At 34.6% G+C, this 20,976-nt stretch overlaps 1 protein-coding gene across 4 annotated transcripts in view; it reads right to left on the bottom strand.

The window, feature by feature from the left end:
• Positions 1–20,976, bottom strand: part of iqsec2b (IQ motif and Sec7 domain ArfGEF 2b) — a 100,747-nt gene that overhangs the window by 33,313 nt on the left and 46,458 nt on the right. The gene's annotated exons all lie outside the window — the stretch shown is intronic.

Raw genomic sequence — 20,976 nt, 5'->3', positions numbered from 1 at the left:
CAAAAGCACTGTATCTCTGTGCAGTGTTTACCTAAATGTAAAGCAGCTTTTATTTTAGAGTACCATTACTGACTTTACCTGATATTTCAGTACAGTAATAATAGAGGCTAACAGACACGCAAAGTGCTATTATCCTATTTATGCACTGTCACTGTCCCCAAACTAAATACAGTGTTCATTTTCCTTGATTTGGTTATGCAAAGAAGTTTTCCAATTACTTAACAAACATATGTAACAGCAGTTATGTAATACAGCAAGCTATTCAACATGCAATTACAAAACTGTACCAAAAGGATCATAGAGTCCTCTTAGTTCAGGAGTAGTTTGACCAACTAATGTCAATCAAGCTGTTCTGCTCATGCTGATTGGCTGCAGGTTAGCGAGAGGAGGGGCTACTGCACCCGGAGGCGGTGCAACAGAACTGATGGACAGAATCACTCTCGCCCTCCTCCTTCTCCTCCTCCTCACTAATGATGAGGCACAAGAGGGTCCGAGAGTTGAAAGAGAGAGATACAGTGACAGTAAGTCAGAAAAAGAAGGATGGAAACATAAAAAAACATGAAAAACAGACACAAAATTACTGAGTTGAATTTTATCTACATGTAATGAACTAAAGGAAAGTACTACACCAAGGAAAGGTTAGATTCACGGAGCTCAGACAGACTGCTTTGCTCAAAGGTGTTCACTAGATGGCAGACTCAACACATTCCACTAGTTGCTAATTCACAGATTGCCTCATCTGTACTGGAGAACCACAAAACTACAACTTTTAGCCTAATTGGAAAATGTATAAATAGTTCTCTGTATCCAGTTGCTTGCTGCTGTTTAGCTAAAGTGTATAAACATTAGTGATCCTAAGCAGCATTTTTAATTTAATTTAATGCGAATGAAAATGAGGTTATGAGGGTTTTTCAGCATGCTGTAGGCTACTTACTTAATTACTAGGTCACATCTATTTTACAACCCATGATGCTGCTGTTTTTTTTTTTGTCCACTAGAAACATATTTTTAATGTTTAGTTTTCATTAAAGCTGAAGTGTGTAATTTAAGCAGCATCACCAAACAGGTTTTCCGAATTCTCACGTTGTCATTGGTCAGCAGACAAATAGCCCCGCCCCCAACTCGCACCATTTGTTGAGCTGTTGCTGTGCTGATCAGATTCACGAGTCATTAATAATACGTTTTTTTTGTGTGTGTGTGTTTTAAGAGAAGCCAACCAACAAATGACTTATTTGTCTGATCATTGAGACATTTTTTAATATAAGAAAATTTATGGGTAATATGTGCTACTTGAAATAAAACCAGTTTAACTTATAATAAAAATATAATTATATATACAGCTGAAGTCAAAAGTTTACATACACTTGCATAATCTGCTAAATTAATTAAAAAAACTAATAGGGATTCATACAAAATGCATGTAATTTTTTAATTTGGTATTGACCTGAATAAGATATTTCAGATAAAAGACATTTAAGATAAGTAATTTAAGATAAAAGACATTTAAGATAAAAGACATCCTCAAGACAAAATAATTAAAATAAAAATGACCCCATTCAAAAGTATACATATTCTTGATTCTTAATACTGTGTTGTTAACTGAATGGTCCACAGCTGTTTTGTTGTTGTTGTTGTTGTTGTTGTTGTTGTTGTTGTTGTTGTTGTTTCGTGATTGTTGTTCATGAGTCCCTTGTTTTGTCCTGAAAAGTTAAACTGCACGCTGTTCTTCAGAAAAATCCTTCAGGTTCCACAAATTCTTTGGTTTTTCAGTTTTTTTTATGTATCTGAACCCTTTCCAACAATGACTACATGATTATGAGATCCTGAGGGACTCATATGCAACTATTACAGAAGGTTCAAACATTCACTGATGCTCCAGAAGGAAACACAATGCATTAAGAGCCGGAGGGAATTTGGAGAAAAGGGTAAATAAATGTAACTTATTTTGTCTTCTGGGAAACATGTAAGTATCCACTGTTGTTTCTCAAGGGCAGTACTAAATGAAAAAATATGATATTTAGGCAAAATAAGAAAAATGTGTACATCTTTATTCTGTTCAAAAGTTTACCTCCCTGGCTCTTAATACACTGTGTTTCCTTCTGAAGCATCAGTGAGCGTTTGAACCTTCTGTAATAGTTGCATATGAGTCCCTCAGTTGTCCTGTCCTCAGTGTGAAAAGATGGATCTCAAAATAATACAGTCATTGTTGGGAAGGCTTCAAATACACAAAAATGCTGAAAACCCAAAGAACTTGTGGAACCTGAAGGATTTTCTGAAAAACAGCAGCCAGTTTAACTGTTCAGAAAAAACAAGTGACTCATGAACAACTATCACTAAAAAAAAAAACACAGCTGTGGATCATTCAGGTAACAACATAGTATTAAAAATCAAGCATATGTAAACTTTTGAACAGGGTAATTTTTTTTATAAATTATAAATTATTGTTTTCTCTTGTGGACTATATGTTAATGTCTTTTATGTAAAATACCATCTTCAGGTCAGTACTAAACTTTTGTATGATCCCTCTTATGTTGGTAAAATAATCAACATTTTGCAGATTCAGCAAAGGTGTATGTAAACTTTTGACCTCAACTGTATGCACACAATACATTTGACTGTTTTATCAACATTAGAGCATGACAGGAAGCAGGTATACAGTTTTTCGTAGCAGATAACATTATAAATATACGCTTGAAAACACTAAACATTATGAATGCTTTACACAAAAAGTCTGCTTGTTTCATGAATGAGGCCGATTGAACAAACTGTAGTTCGATCTATCACACCATTTTCATTCGCGTCAAATTAAATAGTGCATTCCGTTGAATGAAATACTCTCAGAATGATGCTAAATTAAATTAAAGAGCGAATGATGATATTAGAGTGGAGAAAATGGGAAAGTGAGAGAGTCTGTCAGAGTCTAAAGTAATGAGGTTACTTTTATTTTGGGAGGCATTCTGCCAGCAGACTTGCGTATGAGGCTTTAAATGGCACAGTTAAGAAAAAGAGGATAGAGAGCGACAGATCAAGTTCACACACTGTGTCTCGGTGTCTTTCTCTTCTTTTACTCTCTCTCCCAATCATGGCTGTTCTGTGCGGCTTAAACCGAGCCAGCCATGTTTGATCTCGTGTGTACACAGAATTAGTGAGGCGCTGGAGGAAGAGAGAGACGGAATGAGGGACACTGGTGGACAAGGGCAGAGAAATACGTGAAGAATTGATGGCGGATGAGTATATGACAGGCATCCGTCAAACCGTTAGACTTTAATTGGTACCTCTCACTTCCTCAAGTGTCTGTCTGACAAGCCTCATCTAGCATCTTCTCTGACAGTGCTAAAGTGATCACTTCCTCCTCCGCAGTGCCTGAAGTGTCCTTCTATTAGCACTTCACAGCGAGGGCAAGAGGAAGGACACGACACCAACAAAAATGTGACACACCAGGTGAGGGCAGCTGTTTGGATGAGTGCAACAGGCCACAGGTCAAAAGGTCAGGGGAAGTGTGAAGTGTCTGGTGAATCAACAAGTTGCAAGACAGTGGAAAGCATTACACCATGTACTAACATCTTAAGGCAGGATTTTTTAAAGCAACAAGTGATAAATCCAATCTCTTTTATGTCAGCCCCACTGATTCCATATATACACTACACTACCATTTAAAACTTTGGGGTCAGTAAGATTTTTACTTGTACTCACCAAAGACTCATTATTGTTCAGGTCTTTTGTTCTTTAGTTGAAAAAAAAATTCAAGGTTTTAGAGGAAAACATTCTGGGATTTTTCTCTATATAGTGGACTTCAGTGGGGATCAACTGGTTGAAGGTCCAAATTGCAGTTTCAGTGCAGCTTCAAAGGGCTCTACATGATACCTGCTGAGGAATAATGGTCATATCTACTGAAACAATCTGTAATTTTCTAAAAATAAATAAAATATATATATACTTTTTAACCACAAATGCTCATCTTGCACTAGCTCGACTTGACGCATTACATAAAGGTAATCATAAACGTAAGCGGAAGCCACAACCCAGGGTTTACAAAGCAAACGTGCAAAGAAATTGTAATAATATTTCACAAAATTTTTTACTGTATTTGTGATCAAATAAATGCAGCCATGGTGAGCATAAGAAAATTTCATAAATTTTAAAAAAGTCTTACAAACCCTATACTTTTGAACAGTATTGTATATTCAAGGTTATTCTAAAGTTACAGCACAGCTGTCAGTTCCTGCAGTTCTTACTTGTGTGGCATAGATTCTGTACATCCATTATTGCAAATTCTGCAGATGTGTCACAAAAGAAATGTTATCTAGCTGGCTAATAACGATGAGGTTTTGTCAAAGCTGCAAAAATTGCAATCATCTTGAGAGCATCAGTAAGAATGTGATAAAACTAAAAAAAGTGATGTTTTGCATTATATGCCATTTGTCTCAAGCACACGTTCATAAATTTACAGAGTTTGATATTGATAATTTCTTTTTGTAAAAAAAAAATCAAAAGATCAAAATCATAAATATTTCTGTTAAATATAAAAGGCAGATGATGTTTACACTAAGTGCAAGTAGAAATAGATTTTATTTACACATATAAACGTAAAAGTAGCATATATTTTATGTTATTTATACTACTTATTGCAAATAGTGGCAGATATATGTACCTCAGTATTGTAGTACATTATAAAACAGTATGCAGAAACAACGTATTGTGCATAAATTCTCATTTTTATTAAAATTATTAAATGGTTGCCACCTTATTAGGACAATAAAGCCCTCTCTACACCTAGACACCTGTGAGGCACTTTTCAACTTTTTGATTATTTTCTTAATTTTTATTGAAAATAAATGCCTTTACAAGTTCGACAGAAGAACTTTGGAGCTGTCATTGGAGTGGACCCTAAGGTACAAAAGCTAAAAGGTACCTTTGTACTTTTTTACCCCTAAATGGCACATTTTAATGTATTAAAAGTGCATACAGTTGAGGTCAAAAGTTAACACCCCCTTTTCAAAATCTGCAAAACGGTAATTATAAAAAAATCCTAAGAAAAATCCTTCAGGTTCCACAAATTCTTTGGCTTTCCAGCATTTTTGTGTATTTGAACCCTTTCCAACAACGACTGTATGATTTTGAGATCCATTTTTTCAAACTGAGGACAACTGGGGGACCCATTTGCAACTATTACAGAAGGTTCAAATGCTCACTAATGCTTCAGAAAGAAAAAACACCCATTAAGAGCTGGGGTTGAAAACTTTTTGAATGTGAAGATCAGGGTAAATTTGACTTATTTTGTCTTTTGGGAAACATGTGAGTATCTTCTGTAGCCTCTGAAGGGCAGCACTATGAAAAATAATGAAAAATAGGATGTTTAGAAAAAATAAGAAAAATTTATTAATCTCTATTCCGTTCAAAAGTTTTAAGGCTGTTTAAGAGTTATTCTGTTAAAGAGTTTTAAGGCACTTTATGCATGTTTTTTTTTCTTCTGAAGCATCAGTGAGCATGTGAATCTTCTGTAATAGTTGCATTTGAGTCTCTCAGTTGTCCTTAGTGTTAAAATATGGATTTCAAAATCATACATTCATTGCTTGAAAGGGTTCAAACACACAAAATTGCAGAACAAACAAATAATTTGTCGGACCTGAAGGATTTTTCTGAAGAACAGCAGGCAGTTTAACTGTTCAGGACAAACAAGGGACAAACAAGGGGGAAAAAACGCAGCTGTGGATCATTCAGGTAACAACACAGTATTAAAGAATCAAGGGGATGTAAACTTTTGAACAGGGTCATTTTTATAAATTCAACTACCATTTTCTCCTTTGGACTATATTTAATCATCTTTTATGTGAAATATCTTATTCAGGTCAGTACTCAATAAACATTAAATAATGATCCCTCTTATTTTGGTAAAATAATTAACATTTTGCAGATTCTGAAAGAGGGATGTAAACTTTTGACTTCATTAGTGCCTATTGAAAGGATACCACCCCAAATAACAGCTCTGAGAGTGGAATATGTTCATGCTGGCTGTGATTTTATGAGGACAGAAAAATCACTTGAATAGACACTTGTTGCATCACACATGGTGTAAAGTGGTGTTCACAATGACAGCATTTTGCAGCTTTTACATTTTCATGAAAGCTGGGGACTTTTTGGAGAGCCTTTTTACTTTTATTTATAGGACATTGTGCAGACAGGAAATAATGGTAAGATTAAAAAACCTGAGCCCTTGAGAGCCAACAGATCTTATAAGTTCAGTGCATTTTAAGTGTGAAGCAACCTCTTGTGTGGATCACCTCTTGCACTCCTGTTGGTAGATTCTGCATTGTGTTGCACTGCTCATTTGCATAAAGTTGAGCTCTACTTTATCTCAATGACAACAGTCACTGCTGCTAATGTTGCCGGAAATGACTCTCGTTTAGAATGAATTACTTCAAGTCACTTTGTCGCTACAAATGGCTGTAATTGTGAACGGCTCTTCAGGGTGATGTGGGAATCTGAAGAGAGGAAATGGGCTGGAGTGGCATATACGAATCCTGTGGGTACAGAAACTAAGGGAACGAGGGATTTTGGCTTCGTCGGCCCTATGCTGGCCCTTACCTGGCCCGCTCTGAGCACCTGCTGCTGGAGGGTGGTTTGGGTTTGCCCAGCCTGGAAGGGCAGCAGAACTGATGGTGACTGCGGCTTTTAGCTGGCTGATGGGAACTGAAGGTGGAAGCTGAGGAGAGATGAGTGATTGTGGAGCAGCTGGAGGATGAGCGTAGTCTGACACCTCTGAGAGACAGAGAAAGACACCGAAAGGGATGGACGGACGAGTGGAGAGCAAATAAAGGGACAGAGATGGACAGAGAAAGAAGCAGATAAGCAGATGATAGCAGAAACATACAAACAAGCAGAAGCAGTTCATACAATACAGAAAAGGTTAGAGAGACACTGTAATGAGATGTTAAAAGTTAAAAGAGTTAATACATAATGTGAGATTAACTTAAAAATGAATGTTAGCAGCATCTACACTTTGGATCAACTAGGAACAGAAACAGATTCTTCTCAAATTATATTTATAAAGATCATTTATTATTAAAAAATAATTATTTAAAATGTATTATAAACAAAGACAATAGTGTTCTCTCTGAAATACTTTAAAGTTTTGTGATGTCTTTTTAAAATACGCTACCAGTCAAAAGTTTTTGAACAGTAAGATTTTAATGTTTTTTAAAGAAGTCCCCACTACTAAGCCTGCATTTATTTGATTCAAAATACAGCAAAAAAGGTAATATTGTAAAATATTTTTACTATTTGAAATAATGCTTTCTATTTGAATATATTGTAAAATGTAATTTATTCCTGTGATCAAAGCTACATTTTTCAGCAACATTACTCCAGTCTTCAGTGTCACATGATCCTTCAGAAATTATTATCATTATATTACAAAAGATATCTATTTCCAATGCCATTCTTCTGAACTATTCTATTCATCAAAGAATCCTGAAAAAATTATACTCAGCTGTTTTCAGCATAACAATAATGATAAAATCAGATATTCTAATTGTTATGATGATTTCTGGAGGATCGTGTGACTGGAGTAATGATGCTAAAAATTTAGCGTTGAAATCACAGGAATAAATTACATTTCTAAAATATATTCAAATAAAAAAAAACTGTTATTTTAAATAGTAAAAATATTTCTTAATTTTACTTTTTTTGCTGTACTTCAAAAATCTAATTGAAATCAAATAAATGCAGGCTTGGTGAGCAGAAGTGACTTTAAAAACATTAAAAATCTTACTGTTCAAAAACTTTTGACTGGTAGTGTATGCATCATATTTTCTGTTACGTATTAAACTAAACTAAACTAAACTAAAAATAACAAAATAAAATAAATGTCTGCAGTAAATAAAGCTTGCCCATGTGTGTTCTGCACCTCAACAATCTCGTGTAAAACTAAGATACTATTAAAAATGCAACTTTTCTTTTTTTTTCCTTTGGGGAGTGTCTGCTGGTTAGAAGACACCAGTTTCAGTTGGACTAATTGGACTAATTGGACTTTATATAACTGACAGTTTTTTCAGTGCAACTGCAAGCATAATGGAATAAAGAACATGGAACAGACAAATAACAGCTATGAATATTAGTGTCACACTCTGTAATTTTTTTTATGATGTGCTGTCTGATTTGGCTGTCATTTTGGACGTACAGTATCTCACAAAAGTGAGTACACCCCTCACATTTCAGCAACCATTTTAGTATATCTTTTCAAGTTACAATATTATAGAAATGAAACTTGGATATATTTTAGAGTAGTCAATGTCCAGCTTGTATAGCAGTATAGATTTACTGTCCTCTGAAAATAACTCAACATACAGCCATTATTGTCAAAATAGCTGCCAACAAAAGTGAGTACACCCTAAGTGATAACAGCAATACGTTGTTTAACCATGCAAAGCCACATGTCCTATTCATCATGTTTATGTTTTTATCTGCTTGACAGGACCATACAAAATTGTGTATCCTGTATTAGAGCAGTTCAAATTAGGTGCTTTAAGTACAATTCTCTCATACTGACCACTGGATGTTTAACATGGCATCTCATGGCAAATAACTCTTTGAAGATTTGAGAATTAGAATTGTTGCTCTCAACAAAGACGGCTAAGGCTATTAGAGGTTCAGTAACACCCTGAAACAGGTGCGTCAAGTGCAGAACTTAGCTTTAAAAAACAGATGCATGAGTGCTGCCAGCATTGCTTTAAGGGTTGCAGAAGTAGAAGGTCAGCTTGTCAGTGCTCAGACCAAACGTCGCACATTGCAACAAGTCGGTTTGCGTAGGTGTCGTCCAAGAAGGAAGCCTCTTCTGAAGCTGGCTCACAAGAAAGCCTGCAAACAGTTTGCTGAAGACAACCTGTCCAAGAGCATGAATTACTGGAACCATGTCCTGTGGTCTGATGAGACTATAAGATAAACTTCTTTGACTCGAACATGGATTCCATTATGTACTGTACATTCTGAAGCAGAACATGATGCCTTTTCTCCAGAAACACAATATATTGACACTTTGGACAAGTTTACTTAGGGTGTACTCACTTTTGTTGGCAGCTATTTTGACAATAATGGCTGTATGTTGAGTCATTTTCAGGGGACAGTAAATCTATACTGCTATACAAGCTGGACATTGACTACTCTAAAATACATCCAAGTTTCATTTCTATAATATTGTCCCTTTAGAAGATATACTAAAATGGTTGCTGAAATGTGAGGGGTGTACTCACTTTTGTGAGATACTGTATACAGACATAAAAGACAATACTGAAAAATAAGATTTCCTAAAGATAAAAGTGTTTGTAAATTATTAATGTGTCTTTAAAGTAATATTAATTTGTGTAAAATATACAAAACGAGCATGAATATACAGTATGGACTAATAATTACTATAGTTAAAGGATAACTATTGCCAGAATGCAACCTGGGCTGTTTTTTTTTAATGTAAACGAGATAAACTTATACCTAAAAGCATAATTAACGAGCCGTTTTTGAGATTGACCGTGATTTCGTTTTGTGGTCAATGGCCGGTGAATGGGAGAACTTGGGGCATAACTTTGAGCGCATCAAAATCAGTGTTGTTTTCGTCAACGATGACGATGACGAAATCATTTCGTTGAGGCCACTTTTTTTTATGACGATAACGAGACGACGAGATAAAAATAGCTCGTTGATGACTAAAACATGACGAGACGTGTGTGAGTTTTCGTTGACGAGACGAGAATAGACAAAAATGTTAGTGGGTGGTCCGTCAGACGTTTAAAATGCATGACATTTCCGCTTATTGTGCATGCCAATTAAAACTTACAAAATATCTGCCGCTATGGCAAGCCGTTTTAGCATTAAATACTCTTTGCTATACTACTATGGCAAGCCGTTTTAGCATTCCATCCTTGTTTGTCTTTTATGTTCTAAAACATTCCTTCATTATTGTAATTATTGGTGAAAATAGTCGATCCGGAAGCTCACATTGTGTTGAACTATAGATCTGCTATTTTCAGAACTTATAAGTGACACTACCCAACAGCAAAATACTTACTAACCTACATTAATTTGTTAAAAGACTACTTTTTTCCCTTTTTTGACTAAAACTAGACTAAAACCTTTTTGACTTTTCGTCGACTAAAACTAGACTAAAACCTTTTTGACTTTTCGTCGACTAAAACTAGACTAAAACCTTTTTGACTTTTCGTCGACTAAAACTAGACTAAAACCTTTTTGACTTTTCGTCGACTAAAACTAGACTAAAACCTTTTTGACTTTTCGTCGACTAAAATTGGACTAAAACTATCACATATAGAAGTGACTAAAATTTGACTAAAACTAAGAAGCATTTTAGTCCAAAAGACTAAGACTAAGACTAAATCTAAAATGGTTGTCAAAAACAACACTGATCAAAATCGATATTTTTACAACACTAAGAAGGCTCGACACACCATGAAACTTTGCTCGAAGTATCGTCTGGGTCTCTACACATGAACTCGAGCATTGAGAACATTGTTTGTGTACACAGGGTTTACTAAAAAGAAAGTTTTTTGAACAACTCACTTTCACTGTTTGGGTTTCCGCTCGCGGCCGTCTTGCCAGTCAAGAGGTGTTGATCTCCGAATGTGAGGAGTGTAAAGATGGATAGCTCCTAAAGCATGTTTCCATATAAATGCACAGCTAATTCGTTGTTTCGTCGCAAGTGAAAAACAATGTTAACCTTCTAGTTGTAAAAAGGGCCTCGTATAAGCCTAATATTTCGTCCTGTGGAGTCCATTCATTCACATTCGGAGATCAACACCTCTTGACTGGCAAGATGACCGCGAGCGGAAACTCAAACAGTGAAAAACTTTCTTTTTAGTAAACTCTGTGTACACAAACAATGTTCTCAATGTTCGAGTTCATGTGTAGAGACCCAGGCGATACTTCGAGCAAAGTTTCATGGTGTGTCGAGCCTTCTTAGTGTTGTAAAAATATCGATTTTGATGCGCTCAAAGTTATGCCCCTAGCACTCGCATTCACCAGCCATTTACTACAAAACGAAATCACGGTCAATCTCAAAAACCAAAAATCTAGGTCACGATACAGTACGTATCCCGATATTGGGTTCACGATACGATACATATCACGATATTTTGAACAAAAATTAAAACATGAAACTGAAAATCAAACAACAGATTTATTTAAAAAATAAACAAATTTCAATTTCAATTTCAATCAGTTTTACATACAAGGTCACATTTTAAGGTTTAATAAAAACCTTCTGTATTAAAATTAACAACTGATAAAGGTCTGTCACTGATTTATTTTTTTTTTTTAATTTAACGTGATAGTGATAAAATTGTCAAGATGTCAAATTCTTTAAACCTGCTAGCGATGCAAGATTCTATGTGTGTGCGAAACAGAGTCCTACCCGACGGGTGAACCGCTAAAACTGACGTAACGTTGGAATAATATTTATCTGTCAGGTGCAGTGCGGGTGACATGCACGGGTATTTGCTCTTTGGACTCAATCCGGTACACGCTGACGCTGCTCTCAAACGGTCCCGTGCTTGTGTTCGCGCTCTTGTCTGAAGACCGTTTAAAAGCCATTTCACATGGGACGCGTCAAGCGGTGGAATCTCTGCGTGGCTGCCGCTTTCTCTAATAGTGAAAGTGTTTTTTGGTCGAGCTGGTGGTCTCGGGGTAAACGTATTGCAGACAACAAGGTCTCATTTTACTTTACAAAAACAAAATAAATGAAACGTAATGAAAATACTATAAGTGTTATTTGCTATTTGTCATTTTATGGGACAATGACTAGCGTGGTTTTCATGTTTCCTCACGTTGTTTCCTCACGTTCTTTTTCAACTAGCTCAACTTTTGCTGGCAGGCGTCACATGATTGGAAAGGTAGTCATGGGATATAAGTTTGTCTCGTTTACACTAAAAAAAACAGCCCAGGTTGCATTTTGGCAATAGTTATCCTTTAAATAAATCAGTATAAATCAGTATATATACTGATATGGTAACAATATACAAAATTGTGCATCCCTAGCGTGAAAAAGTTTTCTTTTAAAAATGTTTTAAAATAATGTAAAAATGACTGAATGCAAATATTTAGTCTGGCTGTTGGAAAGCTATTCAAATGTCACACTCTGCAATAATGGTCATCCTGCTGTAATGTAAAAAGCAGCATTGTTAGATGTGTGAATGAGAAGTAGAACAAGAAAAAGATGGAGAGCGAAGACTCTTGAGCTCTGAGAGGGAACTAAAGGCTCCTGCCACCGTGGTGGCTTACATAAACCAATACAGTGACTGAAACCTTCACATTGTGTAAGTCTGCTCATTATGCATATGATATTTTACCCCCTTGATGCTTTTATTCTGTCCTTTTCATACTGTATGCACTCATGATATTTGCTATTCAGCTGATATTCAAAGGCGCCCCACATGCAGTATAAGCACTTGAGTCTGCCTCCACAGCAAACGGCCACTCACACTAGTACAGTTTGGGAAGATTTCCAGTCTCACACTGCAGTATCTCCAAGAAGAATGAAGAATCAGTGAAGTGGTCTTCACTGAAACACTCCCTGCTCTTCCATAAAGCAGCTGTGCTGCATGAGTCACTCCATCTGTAGCACGTTAGCATTTAGCTCTAAATCCACAGCAGTCAAACATACCCATCCAAACCCTTTCAGTTTACCATAGCAACAACATCATGTGATACAAATGTATGTTTCATTCAGGAGCTTAAAATATGCAGTGTCTGCCTCAATTTGAATAGGGGAGAGCGGGGCACAACCTAACACTTTTTGAATTTCGCGGTTTATGTAAATCCACGTGGGGTTCAGAGTACAATTTTTTATCCACGTTATTTTCACACTTGTCTAGTACAAATATATCGCTTTGTTTCATATTTACAGTGTATACGTTTTTCGTTATTTGCCTCAAAAGAAAGGAAGTGAAACGTGACAACATGCCCCGTAGGTGGGGTACATTGTAACATTTGAGGGGCACGTTGTAACACGACCAAATGACAGCTTAAAGTGTTATCTGATCGAATGAAATAAATATACACAACAAACTAAAATATTTTTAAAATAAAATACATGTGTTAACTTTTTCAAATGAAGTAATGACGTTTTTTTAAAAAATAAAAACAATCGAATTTTGGAGTTTGAAAATGAACACATCGCAACAATGCTTTGAACGGCTTTGATCGCAACACACAGCTGTACAGTAGTTCAAAACAATGTGGACAGATAGATGAAACACATTTAGACATTCAGAAGAACACTCCACTCCTCCACACACAGCTCTCATAGAACACGACACACATAAACCAGCCAAAATGCTTTACATTACTTGAAATAATAACTTCTGAACATTAAACATTGATTGTCAGCCTTTATTCACCTGTTTCTTGAGGTCTCTTATCAAAATCCTTAGAAGTAAATCGTGTAAACTGCACCGCTAATGTCATAGAATAGCATAGTTTAATAACAGCGGGGAATATTGTAACACAGTGTTACATCGTTCCCCATCTGCGCGACTGGAGTTTAAAACAGGTTAGTGTCTTCTGCTGGTTTGCGAAGCATTAATAAACCATCTAAACTGATAAATAACAAATTGGAGATTAAAATAATAGCAGATTTGTCTAATTTTAAATGAATATTAAAAACTGAAATGAAAAGTTTACTTCAGCCAGAAATGTACTTTTACTATGGTAAAATAAATATTCAGCGATATCTTCAAAAGGCTTTTGAATTCTGGCGCTCTTTTTTTCTCTGCATAGTGTTGCTATGGCAACTAGTAAACACCGTAAATTTGGTTATGCTAGCATGTGTGGAAATATTTAAACCACGCGTGTTACAATTAACCCCGCATTAGGTTGTGCCCCGCTCTCCCCTACAACCAAAATGGATTCCCCACACTTTTTAATTGAACAAATAAGTACATGTAAACAATCTTACAATTTAGTTGGGCTCTTAACAACAAAATAAAATGGAAATCTTGTATTATAGGAAAGACAGTGAATATTAAGTGAACATGTTTTTCCTACACAAGCATTTCTCTCTAGTTATAATATATAAGATTGATAAGTTACCATATTATATTATTACCAAGTCCTAGACGGTTCTTCAAACTAATTTGGCATTTCTTATTTTAAGTTTGGGGTGAGTACATTTAATAATAATAATAATAATAATAATAAAATTAATATGAATATTAGTGGCATACTTTTTATGTTGTGCTGTCTGATTTGACTCTCATCTTGGACTACTCTGAAAATAATAAAAAAATAAATGCAACAAGTGAATTTAGGCATCACACAATTGAATGTAAATTGTAAAAATCAGATTTGCTAAATTTAACATTGTTTTAAAATTATTAATGTGTAACAATGTATTGCCCATCCTTAGCATGAAAAGTTTTCCAAACAAGTTTGGCATTTCTGGTACTATTTATTTATTTATTTAGTATTTATATTTATATGTTTGGGGCGAGTACAGTTTTAAAAAAAAAACTTCAGCATGATGACAGATATATTTCTGTATGTGATGAATGTAATTATGTATAAATGTAATTTCTGTTTAAATAATTTTTGTTCTTTTGAACTTTCTGTTTATAGTCCTGAAAAACAATTCTCTCTAGTTATTATATAATATACAACATTGTTTAGGTAAAATATAATATATTACAATATAAATTATTACCAAGTCGAAGACTATTCTTCTTAAAAATATGTCATTTCTGATACTAATATTGTTTATTTATTTATTATTATTATATTTGTATTTTTTTAGTTTGGGGTAAGTAAAAAAAAGTAAAAAATGAAATAAAAAACCTTCAGCATGATAAATAAATTAAAAGTTTAAATGAAAAATATAAAAAATAACAGATATTTTTATTATTACAAATGCAATTTCTATTTAAATAAATTATTGTTCTTTTAAACTTTGAAAAAAAAAACATTTCTCTCTAGTTATAATATAATATAATATCTATTATTAGATATAAGTCCTAGACTGTTCAAACAAATGCGGCATTTCTGATTCTAATATTGTTTATGTATGTATGTATTTATTTATTTATTTATTTATTTATTATTTTATTAAAAAAAAAACAAGTTTGGTGTGTAATTTGTTGGAGTAAAAATAAAATAAAATTCAGCATGATAGATATAAATAAATAAATAAATAAATAATAAAAGTTACAGATATTTTCATTGTCAAAAATTTAATTTCTTTAAATAATTATTAAATAATAATGATTTCTTATTCTTCTTTCTATTCACAGTCCAAAAAAAAGCATTTTTCAAATATATGTACAGTATCTATGTATGGAAGCAAGGGTTTGTGTAAGTAAAAAGTAAAAAGTAAAAAGAAAAAAGAAAGAAAATAAACCATGTGAAACTGGTATATTCATTAGCAGCAGAATTCAGCCATGCACTGTCACAACACTTCGACACTTTTCCTTTAATTGGTCTCATGAGTGAATCTATTCATTACAGCCTTGAACAATGTGGGGATTTTTTTTGTTGTCATAATATTTAACTTTTTAGTCCCTCTAAACAAATTCAAGGAGAAAAAGAATGCAAATACCACCATTCCGAGGTAAATAAGCCTATGAATTAATATAAAGCTAATACATTTCTTCAGAAATGTTATACTATATTGTTTCAGTTTCTATGGGTGCGGAAATGAAAAGTGAATCATTATAAATCTTAACAGCTTGGTTCATAAATATTAATTAGGAGACGTAACAGTCGCTTAGCCCTTGTTGAAGCAGGTAAGTGGGTGCTAGATATAGTAAATTACCACTTGCATGTTCATTCAATACATTGCTGAAGCAACCAGCTGGCAAAGGCATCAGCTAAGTTGTTTTATCTGGCTGGATACAATTATTTCTCTGCACTGTGATGGAAAGCTAAAACTAAACTAAAAAGCACCGAAAGTCCTTGCTTTTAAGTCAACGCAGTGTTGAAAATGTACAGTATACAAATCATGTGGATTGTCGCTCCAGATCATTACAGACATGGGATTAAACAGCATCTTACCTCTGTAAATGTTTTGTGACAGAGACTGAATTAAAGGCAGCGAGAGAGACAGTCAGTCCCCGGAGCGAAAGAGCTCCCAGTGGGAAGATTACGCAACAGTAAGAGCTTTTCAACAGAGCCACATTTATTACCCCCACGCCACAGCCTGCACCTATCTGCTAAAGCACGAGTAATAGCCTCACCTGAGGGGTCTCGCTTTCCATTTCACACACACATTTATGCGCCGAGTCATTGCTTTTTCAAAGCTAAAAGATAAGGCTCGATTTCCATCTCGTTCCTGTCACACTTAACTGTAATTAAAGAAGGCCTCAATCCTCTTCTCTATTTATATTCTCCACTTCCCTCACACCTCCGTTTATCTTTTACATCCCTCAATCTTTCTAGCGCTTCATCGCCTGCTTTTACTTTGGCACACTGTAGGTTCACGAAATAGTGAAAAAGGAAAAAAGTGAGAGACTGTCTCAAAACAGCATTTGCATTACTCAGTAGTATCGATCTGAACTTAAAATCTATTAAGCTGTCTATCTGGATTTTTAGACATTTTATGTGTTTGAACGTTTTACTTGAATTTCTGCTGCAAACCAGAAGATAACATTTGAGCCTCATAGCACATTTGAGCATTCAATATTAATGTCTAAACTCAAAATCTGGTCCGCTGCCTATACCTATACATACATTTTTTTGCATCGTAGATGCATTTGAACATTTGGTTTGAACTCCCAGACTCAGAACGTTGTGAGTTTCCTACCTAGACAGCATTTTTAGGCATCATAACTCTGTCTGAAGTTTTGATTTGAACATTTGAATTGATACAGAAATATTCAAATGCTTGAATAAAGCATTTAACTGAAAACCAATAACCAAGCTGTCTAGACTGCATTTTAGGCAGTTATCCAAAACTCAAAACCCGAGTTTCCTACGTAGACAGTTTTTAGCATCAAAGTCATATTAAAATGCAAAAAAATGGACATTCAAACTCAAATCCTGGTTAGCTGCCTAACTAAACAGGATTGTTGGGTATTAATGGAGGGTTTAATTGTTTGAATCAAGCATTCAACTCAAAACCAAAACTAAAAAAACAGTTTCCTGTGAGTTTCCTATCTAGACAGCATTGTTAGGCATCATATGTCTGAATGTTTGATTTGAACATTTGAACATCTAACGTTTGGGTTATACAGAAATATTTGAATGTTATCAAGCACTGAACTCATAATATGCGTAATAAGCTGTCTAGACTGCATTTTACACATCATAAGCACAATTGTACTTTTGATTGTAATATCCAAACTCAAAACCTAGTCATTTTTTTAGTTGGACAGCATTGTTTGACATTGTAAGCATATTACAATTTTCAAAAATTAACACTCAATCTCATATCCTTGTTATCTGCTAACTAAACAGGATTTTTGGTTACTGGATATTTGGTTTGGAGTTAATAAAAAGCTAATAACCCGTGTGATTTTGCTTTGGCACACTGCAGGGTCAGGAAATTGGTATCATAGTGAGAGAGGACAAAAAGTGAGAGACTGCCTCAAAACCTAGAGAGCTGCCTAGCTAGACAGCATTAGCATCACTGAAACATCTGAGTATCGATATAAACTCAAAATCTATAAAGCTGTCAACCTAGACAGGAATTTTTAGACATTTTAAGTGTTTGAACATGTTATTTGATAGTCACAACTTAAAACCTAGCGAGCTGCAAACCAGAAGATAACATTTGGGCCTCATAAACGCATTTGAGCATTCAATTTTAATGTCTGAACTCAAAATCTGGTCTGCTGCCTATACCTACACATCATTTTTTGCATCGTAGATGCATTTGGTTTGAACTCCCAGACTCAAAACATTGTGAGTTTCCTACCTAGACAGCATTTTTAGGCATCATAACTCTGCTTGAATGTTTGATTTGAACATCTGAACCACATTTTTTTGAGTGATACAGAAATATTTAAAAGTTTGAATCAAGCACCAATAACCAAGCTGTCTAGACTGCATTTTAGGCATCATAAGCACAACTGTACGTTTGATTGTAATATCTAAAACTCAAAACCTGAGTTTTTGGCATTATAGTCATATTGAAATGTAAAAAAACAAACATTTAAACTCAGATTCTAGTTAGCTGCCTAACTAAACAGGGTTTTGGGGTACTAATGGAGGGTTTAATTGTTTAAATAAAGAATTCAACTCAAAACCAAAACTGAAAAAATTTTGAGTTTCTGGACATCTAGACAGAATTTTAGGCATTTTAGGCATGTCTGAATGTTTGATTTGAACATACACATTATGTTTTTTTAGGTTATACAGAAATATTTGAATGTTTGAATTAAGTATTTAACTCATAATAAGCATAATAAGCTGTCTAGACTGCATTTTAGGCATCATAAGTACAATTGCACTTTTGTTTGCAATATTCAAACTCAAAACCTAGTCATTTTTCTACTTAGACAGCATTGTTTGGCATTGTAAGCATATTACAATTTACAAAAATGAACATGCAATCTCATATCCTAGTTAGCTGCCTAAATAAACAGGGTTTTGGTTACTAATGGAGTATATAATTGTTTGAATCAGGGATTCAAACTCAAAACTGAATTAACTGCCTATGTAGACTGCATTTTAAGCATAACAAGCATAATTATATATCTTATTATGATATCTCTAAACCCTAATGAGTTGCTTCCTAAGCATTTTTGGGGATCATAAGAATGTTAAAACATTTAAACTAAATGTTCAAACTCAAAACTTAAGTGAGTCCACATTGACAGCATTATTTGGAGTACTTTAGGTTGTTTACATTTTTGTATCATGCAGAAAACAACAGCAAATCAGCATAATTAATAATGATTTCTGAAGGATCATGTGACACTGAAGATTGGAGTAATAATGCTGAAAATATAGCTTAGATCACAGGAATAAATTATATTTTTAATATATTTATTTAAAATATATTCATTAAAAACAGTTATATTAAATAGTAATATTTCCCAATATTACTGTTTTTGCTGTATTTTGGATCAAATAAATGCAGGTTTGGTGAGCAGAAGAGATGTCTTTAAAAGCATTAAAACTCTTACAGGTTTTGACAGGTAGTGTACATTTGATTCTATTAAACTCCAAACCTAGTAACCATTTTTAAGCACTAAAAGCATGTTTGAACATTCAATTGGTGCATTTAATCTCAAAATCTAGGGAACAGCTTATCTACACTGCTGTTTTGGGAATCCTAGACATGTTTAAAGGTTGAATCAAATATTTAAATTCAAAACCTAATAAGCTGCCTAGCAAGACAGCGTTTTTAGGCATCACTGACATATCTGGTTATTCGATTTGAACTGAAAATCTGTTGAGCTGCCTACATAGACAGCATTTTTAATGCATGTTTGAAGACTTTGATTTGAATGTCACAAGTCAAAACTTCCCAAGCTGTTTATCAAAAGATAACATTGGGGCATCACAAACACATTCAAACATTTGATTGCAATGTCTGAACTTAAAATCTGGTGAGTTGCCTACATAGATTTTCTTTTTTGACAGCTGTTTTGACATCACAGACATGTTTGAATTTGATTGAATATCAAAACTGAAAACAGTGTCTGCCATACCATAACTGCCTACCTAGATAGCAATTTAAAGCTTCATAATGGCGTTTTAAACAAACATTTAACCTGAAAACATAGTGAGCTGTCAACAACGCAGACAACATGTTTGGGTAGGGAAGTGTTTAAAATTAGTCAGACACCTTCAACATTTCTCACATTATCAATTTTTTTCAATATAGTTTGTAAAATGGTAATATGACAAGAACTCAGAGTTAAAATGTGTCAGAACAAATTCATCATGATAATGTCAGATAACTGATAGAAAGGTATGTAATGGATTACAATTAACCAAAATTTCAGGCAAATGTTAGAATGACAATATTTACACAACTATCAATACTTTGTTGACCTATTATCAACCAATTTGATTTTATTGTACATTTGATTCTAATTATCTCCTAGTTAAACCTAGTTACCTTCTTAGACAGCTTTTTTTTTGACTACCACTGGAACATTAAAACCAAACATTCAAACTCAAAACATAGTGAGTTGCCAACTTAGACAACATTTAAGGCATCATTAAGATGTTCAATTTGGACAACTGTACTTAAAACGTAATGAGCTGCCATCCTAGACAACATTTTAGGCATCATTAGCATGTTTAAATGTTCAGTTTGGACATCTGTACTTAAAACGTAGTGAGCTGCCAACAAAAACAGCATTTTTGGGTATGGCAGGACCATTTAAATCTAACATTTGAACACAAAACTAAGTAATCTGTCTACAGAGACAGAATCTTTGGGCATTTCAGGTGTGTACTCTATACTATTCAGAAAATCAAAGTCAAAATCTATTGAGCTGCCTTCCTACATAGCAATTTTTAGGCATTGTAGACATGTCACGACTCAAAAACATTCAGACCCAAAACCTAGCAAACTGACGACCACAACAGTTTTTTGAGGCATCGTAGACTTCAAATGCAGAAACTGAATAATCAAACTCAACGAACTGCCAACCTACACAGCATTTTAAAAATGAAACGAACTGAACCAAACAAAAAATGCTGTCTAGGCAGGCAGCACACTAGGTTTTGAGACGCAGCCAAAGGGTGAGTGAGGAGAGAGGGAGGCATCCAGGGATGAGCAGCGGGATAACTAGAGAAACACCTTCACAGCGAACGGTGGATCCTGTGTTTGAGGAGACCACGGGATAGAAGTTTGGAAGCTCACATGAAGACACAGAGGTGGCTGAAGGACAGAACTAGGACTTCACACAGAGGAGGAGAGGAGAGTGGGAGGAGAAAGACAGAAAATACAATAAAAAAGTGTGCAAAAGGCTCAGTATGGGGGAGGCTGAGGGCAGGGAGAGAGAGGGAAGAGGATATATTTCTCCT

This window comes from Garra rufa, chromosome 15, assembly GCF_049309525.1.
Source record: "Garra rufa chromosome 15, GarRuf1.0, whole genome shotgun sequence".
NCBI lineage: Eukaryota > Metazoa > Chordata > Actinopteri > Cypriniformes > Cyprinidae > Garra > Garra rufa.
This window is presented reverse-complemented; position numbering and strand designations above follow the sequence as displayed.